The sequence below is a fragment of the Acinonyx jubatus genome, chromosome C1, assembly GCF_027475565.1.
Source record: "Acinonyx jubatus isolate Ajub_Pintada_27869175 chromosome C1, VMU_Ajub_asm_v1.0, whole genome shotgun sequence".
NCBI classification, from domain to species: Eukaryota; Metazoa; Chordata; class Mammalia; order Carnivora; family Felidae; genus Acinonyx; species Acinonyx jubatus.
The window spans coordinates 134,054,779-134,068,479 of NC_069381.1; the positions used below are offsets into that span (position 1 = coordinate 134,054,779).

The 13,701-nt window shown below is 42.1% G+C and overlaps 1 long non-coding RNA gene across 1 annotated transcript in view; it reads right to left on the reverse strand.

Moving 5' to 3' along the window:
• The window catches only part of LOC106966955 (uncharacterized), an 89,307-nt gene that overhangs the window by 44,603 nt on the left and 31,003 nt on the right, over positions 1 to 13,701 (reverse strand). The window lies entirely within an intron of this gene.

The following is a 13,701-nucleotide window of genomic DNA, read 5'->3' on the forward strand; positions in this document are numbered from 1 at the left end:
CATGACTGGTAAGTACCCCCTTCCCCTTTCTCTCCCCTCCCCTCACCCCTACCCCCTCCTCTTTTCTTTTCTCTTGCGCCCCTGGAATCCCACCCATAAAAAAAGGGTGATGCCAAGGCTTAGGGCTCAGCCTTTGGAGGTGACTCGGTTGGGCCAGCACTGGTGCAAAACAAACAGTATTTCCTGATTCCCCAAGTGGGTGTCACTGGTCTCTTCCTGGGCACTGAGTATTTGCTGTAACATTTTTTGGTGCATTGGCTGGAACCAACACCCCTGCTGGCCCCTTGAGCCGTCAGTGTAGGGGGCCAATGGAGAGGCCACTCATCGCAGGCCCCTGACAGGGAAAGGAAGGCATGCAGCTGGTGATTTCACTGGACCCTGACCCTCGCTGGGCCTGGCAATAGTCGGCCCCTGCTGCACTCGAACAAACGGAGTCCAGGGGGCATCAGAAAATTCTGCCAGATGGAACATCAGATCTGGTAAGTGTCCCCAGGGACCCAGGACTGAGTTAAGGCCCGTCCTAGAGTGGGAAGGGGAGCTTGATCACCTCCCGGGTGACATAGTCACCACACAGGAAAGTCCTGGTAGAAGTCTGCAATCTGTCTGAATGTGTGCATGAGGGCCCGTGCTCCACAGTGTTGGCTACGGAGCCTGAGTGGGTCCTACTCTGCGATTCAGTGATGACCTCATGTGGCTCAAGGCAGAATCAGGTCCACAAAGGCCTGATCTGAGTCAGGGGTTTATACTGATCTGCCAATGCTAAGAGGCATCTAAGTCCGCATGAGGGGAGAGGCCAGGAGGATGAAGTGACCTGTTCCCTTGTGTGTATCCTGTGACACTATACGCTGGGAGGGATCCATCTAGGATACCAGGATGGGGAGAAATTCCTCAAAACCAACTGTTTTGGAGTATATCATTAAGAGTTTTAAAAAGGGATTTTCAGGTGACTATGGGGTCAAATTGATCCCCGAGAAATTACACACCCTCTGTGAATCAGAATGGCCTACATTTGGTGTAGGTTGGCCCCCTAGATGTCCCCACAGTCTGTTTATAAAGTAGTTAGTGGAAACCCTAGCCACCCAGATCAATTCCCATACATTGATAAGCAGCTGGAAATAGCCCAAGTCAAGCCTCTTTGGGTTCAGTTCCGCATTAATAGTAAGGGACACTGTAGGGTCTTAGTGGCACAGGCCGAGAAGAGGACCTCACAGCAGGAAAAAACTTCCCCCCATCCTCCAAGAAAATTCAGAATAAGTCCCTCCATTTCTGCCACCATATGGCCCCAGCACCCTATCAATAGAGGGAGAGGAACCTCACCTGCCTCATAGTCCACCCCCATAAGTTTCACGTCCGCCAGCAGCCATTCTGACCCAACCAGGGACACCTGAACTGGCAGGAAGATGCATTAGGCCAGTGGCTCAAGGTCCAAGGCCCTCAATGGCAATGCAAATGCCACTGCGGGAGACTAGGGGTCCCCAGAGAACAGGCCCCAACAGGACCCTACAAGAGGGGGAATCGGTTTTCTACTACGAACTGTTCTCCACTACTGACCTCCTCAACTGGACACACCACATGCCGCCCTACTCTGAGAAGCTGCAGATGATGATAGATCTCCTAGAATCCATACCCAGACTCACAGCCTTGCCTGGGTCAAATGTAAGCGGCTTCTGCTTACCCCTTTCAACATGGAAGAGTACCAACAAACTGCCACCAAAGCCAGAAAATGGCTCCAGACTCTGGCACCAGATGGGCAACTAGACATTGAGGCTTGGGCATGGAAGGCTATACCTGAAGAGAAGCCCTGCTGGGACCCCAACACAGAGGCGGGAAGGGCCAGATTAGAAAGATACCAACTCATCTTTCTCCAGGGAGTAAAAGCAGGGGCCAAAAAGCCATCAACATGGCAAAGGTATCTGGGGTCATCGAAAAGCCAGAAGAGAGTCTGGCTGATTTCTACGAAAGATTATGTGAAGCCTTCACAGTTTACACCCCATTTGACTCAGAAGCCCCCCAAAATCAGTGCATGGTCAATATTGCCTTCGTGGGACAGGCCCAAAGTGACATTAGACAGAAGTTCCAAAAATTGAATGGATTCACTGGAAAGATCACCACCAAATTATTGGAAATCACGAACAAAGTTTTTGTAAATCGGGATCAAGCTGCCAGAAAGGAGGCAAACCGAAGAATGAAACAAAAGGCAGCTCTCCTGTCTGCAGCCTTGGGATGACCACCCCCTCCAGAAAGGCCCCCATGGAAACCACTAGGGATTCAAGAACAAAAAAGAAGGGCATCACTGGGATGGAATAAATGTGCCTACTGAAAAGAATTTGGACACTGGTAAAACGAATGCCCCAACTGCCAAAAAGGAAAACCAAATCCACTCTACCCAGCTGCTACCAACCAGAACTACTGGAGGCTGACCTGATTGGACTGGCAGGAGTGGATTCTGATTAGGAAGGACCAGGCTCTATCCAACTAGGTCTCCATAAGCCCACAGCCAAAATGAAGGTGGGGGCCAGACAATAGACTTCATGATCAACACTGGGGCCAAACACTCTGTGGTGCCATACAAGGTGGCACCTCTCTCAGGTCAAGAAGTCACCATCGTAGGAGCTACTGGGACGCAAACCCAAAGGCCATTTTGTGGTCCCTGACAATGCCAGCTAGGGGGGTGGGGGGGGTCACCAAATAGTTCATAGATTCCTGTATCTACAAGGCTGCCTGGTCTCACCATTAGGTAGAGACCTCCTAGCCAAGTTGGATACAGAAACAGCCTTCATCTCAGATGGACAGACACAATTGCACTTAAATAAAAAGGTCCAACCCATGATTTTGTCCTTGACAATTCCTTCTTCCAGGAAGAGGAATGGATATTATAGACTTCCCCTCCCAGAGAGCCAACTGCAGTCCCCGAGCTAGGAATTGAATGCCCTTCAGTTTGGGTGGAAGGAACCACCCCTAGTCTGGCAAAAAACCACCCCCCAATATTAATTGACCTAAAGCCTGGGGCCCAACCTGTCAAAATATGCCAATATATGGTCCCAAAGAGGCATGCCTAGGGATCCAGATGCACTTGGGACAGGCTACTCAAACGGGGACTTCTAAAACGATGCCAGTCCCCATGGAATATTCCCCCGTTGCCAATGAAAAAGCCTGGGACAAATGATTACTACCCTGTACAGGACCTAAGAGCCATTAATGAATCAGTTGTCATGCTGCATTCAGCATCGCCTAATCCATACACTCTACTAGGACTTACACCCTTGGAAGCAGGATGGTTCGCATGTCTAGATTTAAAGGATGCCTTCTTCTATCTCCCAGCTAGCATCTAATAGCTAACCCTTATTTGCTTTTGAATGGGAAAACCCTACCACAGGGGCAAAGGAACAATTCACCTGGACTAGACCACCGCAAGGATTCAAAAATTCACCAAACTTATTCATTGGGGCACTGGCATCTGATTTAGCCAGGTTTCTGGGATGGGACCTAGGATGTGTCCTACTCCAATATATGGATGATCTCCTGCTAGCCAGTCACACACAGACCCAGTTCTTGGAGGGAACCAGGACCCTACCCAGGCTACTAGCAGAGGCGGGATACCAGGTGTCAAAGAAAAAGGCACAGATTTGCTGACAAGAAGTTAAATATTCGGGCTTCAACATTACCCAGAGCAAACGGATGCTGGGAGCCGAATAGAAACAGGCAGTCTGTACCATTCTGGTTCCTACTACCCACCGGCAAGTCTGAAAGTTCCTGGGAGCTGCAGGATTCTGTCAAATATGGATCCCTGGATTCTCAGAGTTCGCTAGACTTCTATAGGAGGCAATAAAGGGGGAAGAAAAGGCACCCCTTTTCTGGGGCCCTAATCAAGAAAAGGCAATCAAAACCATAAAAACAAAACTCACAGAGGCAGTGGCCTTAGGATTCCCAGATGTATCACAAAATTTTAACCTGTTTGTACATGAAAAGAATGGGGTGGCCCTGGGAGTTCTCACCCAGAAATTTTGACCTTGGCAGAGAACAGGGGCATATACCTTTCAAAGCAGATTGACTCAGTTGCAGCAGGATGGCAATTCTGTCTGAGGGCCCTGGTAGCAACCACACTTTTAATCAAGGAAGCAGACAAACTCACATTAGAGCAAAACGTGAACATTGAGTTTCCCCATTCTGTTATTACCCTGATAATGCCAGAGGGCAACACTGGCTAACTCAGGCTCAGATGACACAACATCAGGAACTGCTATGTGAGAACCCACGATTAAGATTGGAAGCCATAAAAACCCTAAACCCTGACACTTTCTTGCCCACAGTGGTGGGGCCCTGAGAGCCTGATTGTCTAGAGGTACTTGATGGAGTCTATTTTAGCTGATCCGACCTATCAGACAGGCCCTTACAAAATCCTGACAGCAGCAGCTTCATGAACAAAGGCAAAAGATACACTGGTTATATGGTAGTCTCTGATTTTGAGGTCATAGAAGCAAAGGCCCTTCCATAGGCCACAATGGTCAGCCCAAAGAGCAGAACTGTGGGTCCTAATAAGAGCACTAGAATTGAGTAAAGACAAACGGGCCAACATATACGCTGACTCGTGCTACGCCTTTTCCACTCTACATGTACATGGGGCTCTATACAAGGAGAAAGGACTTTTGACCACAGGAAGGAGAGAAATCAAAAATCAGGAAGAAATCCTAAAACTATTAAGGACAGTCTGGGAACCGAGGAAGGTGGAAGTCATCCACTGCAAGGGACACCAAACAGGAAAGGATTCAGTGTCAGATAGTAACTGACATGCTAATGCCACAGCTAAACAAGCAGCAGGAAAACAAACAACTCTCTCAAAAATCATGCTGGCCCCGGAACTGCCAACTTCCCCCAAGGTACACAATCCAAGAAACAAAATAGGCACAACAGGAAAAAGGAGGCCAGACAAAAGAAGGATGGTGGGTATTACCAGACCAAAGAGTCTACATACCAGAGCAGCTAGCCCACCAGGTGGTTCTCCAACAGCATGATCTCACCCACCTAGGAAAAAACCCTCCCTTGAAACCTTATTAAGCTGTTACTATGTAATTGCCCAACTCCCATCCCTCTGTGCCTTGATCTCTCAACACTGCCTCCTCTGTACTCAAAATGGCGCCAAACAAAACCCCACTGGGACCATGGCAATCCAACACTGTGGTCAGACACCCTTCGAAGATTTAGAGGTAGACTTTACCAAAATAATGCCATATAGATACAAATATCTTTTGGTATTCATTTACACATTTTCGGGCTAGGTTGAAGCCTATCACACATGCACTGAAAAGGCAAGAGAAGTAACCAAGGCCTTGCTAAGGGGTATCATTCCCAGACATGGAATGCCATTACATTAACCATAGGCTCAGACAATGGTCCAGATTTTGTGGCAGAGGTGGTGCAACAAGTAGCCAAAACCCTAGGTATCCAGTGGAACTTCCACGCAGCCTATCGGCCTCAGAGTTCAGAAAAAGTGGAATGTATAAACTGGACCCTTAAATCAGCAATGGCAAAACTTTGCCAGAAAACTAACTTGCCCTGGCCAGATATACTATCCCTAGCTCTTCCCCCACTGTATACCCCAAGCAAAAATAGGATTCTCCCCATTCGAGATCCTATATGGAAGACCCCCTCCACTAGTCAAATTCAGGAGGACCTTGACAGAACTAGGGAATTTAGAAATACAAAAACAATGACAAGGATTAGGAGAAACTGTATTTGAGATACATAGATGGTGACAGACAAGATACCTATTTTCCTAGGAATAAGTATATACCCTCACAAACCTGGGGATCAGGTTTGGATAAAAGATTAGAAAAGGGAACCTCTCAAACCTACCTGGAAGAGACCCTATTTAGTTGTGCTAACCACACCCACAGCTCTCAAGGTTGCAGGACTAACTGCCTGGATCCACCATTCTCAAGTAAAGACACCCTATCTATCACCTAACAACCACTTGAAATGGAAAGTAACTGCTAACCAGAACAATCCTCTACAGATCACCCTTAAGAAGGTAGCAGATAATAAGAGGCCTGCAGCCAACACCTGAGAATTCTCTGTAACCAGAAGCTTGAGGAAATCACCAAGCAACTTAAATGAACTCTAGCAAATCATTCTCTCAGATTTCATTGCCATCCCCTACTTCTTTCTCTTTTCATACTTGCTGCTATACTCTTTGCTATGGGGCTGACCCAAGTTACTCCCACAGACTGGCTCCTCAGTCACAAACTCTTGTTAGCCTCCCTCTACTTATGAGTGTCAGGATGCCTTATTCTCCTTAGGTGTATGTGATCTGAGTTATGACTGATGTCCTCCTCTGTATATTGTTCTCTGCCCTTGTAACAGTCTCCAACCCCAGGATGGGATCGCCCTATCTCCTGTCCCTGTTGCACATATTCCTGTTCCTAACCTGTCCAAAAAGAATCTTCTTACTCCTGCCATGCAAATGCATGACTTATCATTCCCCCAAGGCCCAAAGGGCCACTCTCTGCTCCCAACCGCTGAACCCCATCTACTGTCTTCATGAGGGTCAAACTTATGGTACAGGAGCACAGGGTTGCACTGTACCCTGTACCCTTCCCAACTTTTACTCCAACCCCTCCCCCTCTACAAATTCCTGCTGCTCCAGTCCACAGAGATAAAACGACACCACCGCCATGCCCCTGTGCCACCATGTATCATCCCTGCATACCGAATAGATGTTATATTACCAAGAGGGTCACTCCCTGTACCAGAAGCAGAAAAAATTTTGGGGTGGGAAAAATAAAAATAAAACGCCACTGGGGGCTCTCTGATCCAACCTGCCCTGAAGTTCCTCATGCCTGCTGGGTCACTTCTGACCTAATCCTTCAACCTCCATGAATCAGATAGGCCATTTGTCTTAGATCCCCATCTAGACCAAATATTAAATGCAACACATCGCCTCCTCAATAATACCAATCCCAGCCTGGCCAGAACCTGCTGGCTCTGCTTGTCCACAGGATCCTCTTGTTACACAGCTACTCCTATAACACAGGCAACTGTAAACGTTACCCTGTTAGCTAAAGACCCAGACCCCCACATGGTGAGACCTGTACCAACTGGAGTCAAACTGTCCCAACCAGCTCCCAGGTGCCTGACAAACAAAATGGGAATGGAGCCAGTCGGCAATCTGACCATTGGCCAATGCAACCAGACCCTTGACAGTCAGAAATTCAATCATCTTCCTACAACCCAACCCTGGTGTCAGCCCCTCCGGGGCTTCTCTTTATGTGGGGGCCAGACACCTATGTGTGTCTACTTGCCAACTGGACTGGCATCTGTACCTGGCCTTCCTCACTCCTCAAATAAGCACTGTACCCAACAATCAGTCTCTTATAGTACCCTCGGCAGCATACACTCAATCAAGAGAAGCCATTCAAGTCATACCCCTGCTGATTCCTTGGGGATAATGGTAGGGATGGGCATGGGAACAGGAGGAATGGTCTTCTCAACCACTTATTATCATAAATTATCCAAGGACCTAACAGATGGCATAGAACAGGTCACCAAATCTAAGACCAAGTAGACTCCCTAGCAGCGGTAGTCTTACAAAACAGAAGAAGGCTGGACCTGCTAACTGCCAAAAGGGGAGGGCTATGTCTCTTCCTAAATGAAGAATGTTGCTTCTATGTCAACCAATCAGGGATAGTCCGAGATACGGTCCAGCAGCTAGAGAAGCAAATCAACAAATGGAGGCAGGAATTAGCAGACTCATGGAACTCCTGGAGCAATATATGGAATTGGGTACCCTGGCTCCTCCCCTTATCTGGTCCTTTCCTAATGCTTTTCATAGCCCTCCTGTTTGGTCCTTGTATTCTTAATATGCTAACCACGTTTTTTTTCCTCTTGCCTATAAGCTATAAAACTCCAGATGATGCTCCAGTTGGACCATTCTAGCTGTTGCTACACTCCTTTGGATGAAGAACCCTAGCTATCTCACTCCTCCCTTCAACATCCCTGTCCAGCAGGAAGAAGCCAGAACATTCTTTGCCCCTCCTCCCATGGCAGCAAAGGTTTCCCTGGCCCCCACAAACTGATTTTCTCTAAGTCTACTACAGCAGCTTGAGAATCAAGATGGGGGAATGAGAAAGAAAGCTGGTAAAAGCAATATAAAAGGGGACCGGCAGATGTCCGAGGCCAGATACTCCCTTTGCATACTTTTGGCTTCTGTAATCTTGCTTGCCTCCTGCATCTGCCAACTGCCCATGTAGCACAACTGATGCCCCTTTTGTTTTTTTCTCTTGTTTTCTTTGTTTTTCTCTTTGTTCCCTGCCCCTGTTTTTTGTTTTTTTCTCTTGAGACCCTGAAATCCCACCCATAAAAAGAGGCCAACACCAAGGCTCAGGGTTCGGCCTTTGGAGGTGATTCCACTGGGCTGGCATGGGTGTGAAACAAACAGTCTTTCCTGATTCCCTGAGTGCATGCCGCTTGTCTCCTCCTGGGCACTGAGTATTTGCTGTAACAGAAATGATTACTCAAAGTGTGAAGGCACTACTAAACATGGAAGAGTACAGTCACAAGAAATGTGAGGAGAGATATTCTCATAACATTTTAGTCAAGGCTTTAATTGTGAGAAATAGTAGTTCAAGACATAAACCAGCTCAGTCAACGAGGTTAGAGGGGAACTAAATAGAAGTGTACAACAGCATCTGTTGGAATCCAAAACCAGGAAGCATACCTGGGATTCAGTGGGGACAAAAAATGGACTGGAAGATAAGAAAATGACACTAACCTCCCTATCTTTCTGGGCCTACATCATTTCAGAAGTCTTTTTGTCTCTGTACTTCTATTTTATTCTAATTTTTAACAAGACTGAATTTCCCTGATTCAAGTTCCTTTTGGATATTGAAACGATGTAACATCTCATTTTCCAAAGAACTACAGTTATTATAGAACTTCTGCATCTGTTACTTCACATTCTTGAGAAAAGATTGTTATTATAGTTTAAGTAGGGTGTCTATACTTAATCCAATAAACTATGGCCAGGGGCTAAAATCATCAACATGGCTGTCTATTTCTTCTCCTTCCAGAATAGATTATGGAGTCATTATAGAGTTGTGGATTGAGGAACACCACGTAATCTGCTCTACTCTGCTTGGCAACAAAGTGTACATGGGGGACGCCAAAGTTGGGGTGGGAGTAGGGTGTTGAGTCTAACACAGGTTGAGTGATTCGCGAAATTACAATTCTGGTGGCTGAGCTAGGAAATAAAATGTAAGAACTAGTGGGGGAAAAAACTAGTTTGTCACACCTTGTGAGTTTAGCTTGGAGAAAACGGACTCATTTATCACTGGGTCATAAAGTTTTTTTTTCTTAATATGTGAGAAATTAAACCAATTACAGCTTTGTCTAAATAAAAGTCCCCTCATGTCTTCCATATCTTTATTCTTCAATCTAACCTGATAACTCCTTTTCTTTTATCCGAAATTAATGTAGATAACCTGGTAAACAGTTTCCTCTGGCTGTCCTCTGAGGCATAATTTCCAAAGCTCATTGACTGACATTTGAAATTAAACAACAAGTATAGTTGTGCAAATTTAAGCACAATATGAATGTTAAGACCATTCTCTGAAATGAAAAACAGTGGCTCAGTAAACATACTGATGGCAAGATTACATCTATGTGCCACATCTCTAAACATAGAGCAGGGTCAAAAATTTACTCTGAAACTAGAGAAATTGAATCACAGTTCAAAATTGAACCACAGTTCAGAATGCTTATTTTCCTTAAAAAGTGTTTTTAATTGCTAGTTATAGATAGGTGTGAAAAATGTTTGACTTGGCAGCCAAATTGTATACACTATTAAAGCTGGGCTATAGGACTCTTGCCTTACAATTATATAGGATTTAAAGGATAGGATTCAGGAGTGGAATTGCAATGGGCTTTGTGAGAAAGTTAGGCAATATAGGATAGGAAAGTATCAAATATTATTGTCACAGGTTTTTTGTTATGTTTTGTTTTACTTTTTATAGAGCTTAATAATATACTATATTTGCACTCAAAATAAGAGAGCTTTAGTCGTGCTCATTTTATAAAGCTACCAAAGTAAAAAAAAATAAAAAGTAGAGTAAGTCATCACAGAAATAACATGACAAAGCACATCAGAAATTGAGATATGAGAATTTATACACCATACCCTGTGTTTTGTGGATAGTGATAGCCCACTGAAATCTAATTTAATCAAATATTTAAAGAGGTAATAATTAATTTTTAAAGAATTGAAGTGAACCATAACTAGAAAAAATGTTATTGTTTATTTTTAATGCCAGAACAGTATTCCTGATGCAATTTTAATATTTCATTAAGGCAGTTACTTTCATATTGTGGGTTTTATCCCAGGTTTTTATGTTTGATGCTATATTTTTCTTCTTTAAAAAAGTTGGAATTTTATTGCACGGCAGTGGTGGATGCTGACGAGTGTTCTTTCCCTATCCCTTTGAATGTGTTACATTATCACTAAATTACTAGGTCTTAGCCAAGCAAATTAAGGAAAGTATATTGGCTTGTGTTAGAAACATAACTTATAACCATGCACAGTGCTCCATATTTTCTGGGAATTAGGCAGAAACATTTTGCTAGATGTTTTTCTTCAAAACTTTTCTTATGCTGGATAGCTCTTAGGTAAAGTTTAATTTACAATAGGAAATGTATTTTAACATGTTCCTTGCATATTTTAATTAGTTTCAGAATCTGGTATATTTTTCACATCTTGAGCATTTGACTCTGAATTTGTGGAAATTCATTTAAGTCTCTCTTGTTTCACCCATGATTAAATGTGTGAACTACTAAAATTGAAAGGGTATACACACATTAACATGGCTGTGGAAATAGTATTTGGCAGAAGGATGCATGTTAAGTAAATGTTTGATAAGAAGATTTTATAATTAAAAAAATATTCCTCAGTGTGATGAATGAAGACAACATACAGTTGCAGTTTTTATTTGTGAGATTTAAAAATCCATGCACATAGAGTTGTATTCATTTTTACTTCCCCCCTGCCCAACACTTTACTCTGACTCCAACTAGTGACTTTTCTGTTTTATCAGTGGTACATTTATATTCTGCCAGACTTGAAAACTTAGTCATCTGTGACTCTTGCTGCTTTAAGCTTTGTAACCAATGTCATAAATCTCTTTATTTTACTCAAAGAGAGGTTATTCTTTCATAGGACAGTGGTAGATTTCTGAGAACAATCTTTCTCAGTAGTGGAAAATAATTAGTCCTGGCTAGGTACTGCTTTAGTTCTGCTTAATAAACCTTAAAAGTAAGACCCAAAAGTATCAGGCCATTTCTAAGAAATTTGACTGTGTTTCACAAAGTAGCTTGATAATATTTATGTGAATACAAAAATATCTAGCATTCATCAGGTTAAGATTCACAATGTATGCCATCCAATAAAAATGACCAGACATGCAAAGAATCAGGAATATACAACCTTTATGATGATAAACCAATGAGTTTAAAGAGATTCAAAACTGACACAGATGATAAACTATCAGGCAAAGACATTAAAACTGTTGTTGCAAATGTATTCCAAATGTTTAAAAAGTTGAACTGAGACAAAAAGGAGTGGAAGATATAAAGATGACCCAAATTAGGACTCTCACATAAGAACCACAATGTATAGATGATATTATACAATGAGATAGATGGGATTAATGGCATACTAGGTATTGAAGAAAAAAGTAGTGAACTTCAGATATAATAGAAACAATCTGAAATAAAATACAAAGATAATAATTTTAAACATGCACAGAATATCAGGTATCTGTAGTATTTCAAGGTGGCTAATATAGATTTAATTGGAGTCCCTGAAAGATGGTATGGGAGAAAAATATTTGAACAAAAACTGGCCAAATATTTTCTAAATGTGATAAGATAATAATCTATACCTCCAAGAAACCTAATGAAATCAATAAACACCCACCCATACACCCACCCACCCACAGAAAATAAAACCACAAGGTACATCACAACCAATGGCTCAAAGAAAAAGAAAACTTAAAAAAAAAAAAGAAAGAAAAATAAGAAGATTAAGGATGGGAGATTTATTGCTAGAAACAAGGCAAGTGAGAAAATAGTGGAGCAACATGTTTATAGTATTTAAAGGGGAAAAAAAAAGGGAGGGTCAACCTAGAATTCTACACCCAGCAAAATATATTTCAAAAACAAAGGCAAAGATATTTCAATACATAAAAATTTATCACTAAAATATTGACAATATAAATGATGTTAAACCACATTTGACAGAAGTGATGAGATAAATCTGCATCTTCAACACAGAGTCAAGACCATCAAGAATGGTAACTTAGAAAATATATATATATTATAACCTCTAAAACAATCATTGAGATGGTACAGTTATAGGAAATAATCCAACTAAGAAAATAAAAACAAAACAATAAAAATATTTAACATATAAAAAGCATTTTTGTTAAACCCAACATTTAAAAATATATCACAAGCACTCAACTAGAAACTAGGACAGAAAAAACAAAACAAAACAAAAAGGATACCACAGCTTAAGATACAGACTCTCATGCAGAAATCAACGAGAGGAAACATGATCCAATAAAAACAACAACCACAAAAGAAATAAAAGGACAACATAAGGAGCAAGGGTAGGCAGTTCAGGTTCTGGAATCTCAGCTGAAAATCTGTACGAGTAGATATTTTTCAACCACTTCCTAAAACACTATTTTTTTTTTACATATCAAATAGGAGGTAGAAAACAGAGGTTTATATAAATAATTACATTAAATGTGGTACAATTCCAAATTAAGAGGTATAAATGGTCTGATAGGGATGGGAACAAGACCCAACTACTTATTGCCTATAAGAGACACAATTCAAATACACAGAAAAATATAGGATAAAAGTAAAATGATGAAAAAAGTTATGCTGTGCTAATAAGACAGGTGGAATACCCATTAAGTGTCAGAAAAAGTAGATTTAAAAATGGAGATAAAGAATATCATTTAATAAATGGGCCAGCTTATTAAGAGATATAGTAAACCTAAGTATATATGCACCTAATAAAAGTTTTTCAAAATATATGAAGCAAAAACTAATAAAACTAAAAAGAACAATAAATAAAAGCATAATTATAGTCAGACATTTCAATAGCCTTCCTTCAATCAATACAACATATAAATAGAAAATCAGTATGCAAAGAAAAGATTTGAACAACACTATGAATGAAGTGTGCCCAATTGCCATTTAGATAACACCCAACAGCAGCAAAATACACACTTTTTTCCAGGTGCATACAGAACATTTACCAAGATAGACCATTTTCTGCACCATAAATCAAGTTTCAATAACTTTTAAAGTCTTTTTCTTAATATTTATATTTGAGAGAGACAGACAGTATGTGAGTAGGGAAGGGACAGAGAGAGAGAGAGAGAGAGAGAGAGAGAGACAGAGACAGACAGACAGAGAGGATCTGAAGTAGGCTCCAGGCTCTGTCAGCACAGAGCTCAATGAAGGACTTGACCTGATGGACCCTGAGATCATGACCTGAGCTGAAGTCAGACACTCAACCGACTGAGCCACCCAGGTGCCCCAAGTTTCAATAACATTTAAAGAGTTTGTGTCATTCAAAATATGCTCTCTCATCTCAGTGATATTAAATAAGAAATCATTAAAAAAAAGAGGTCTCAAAAA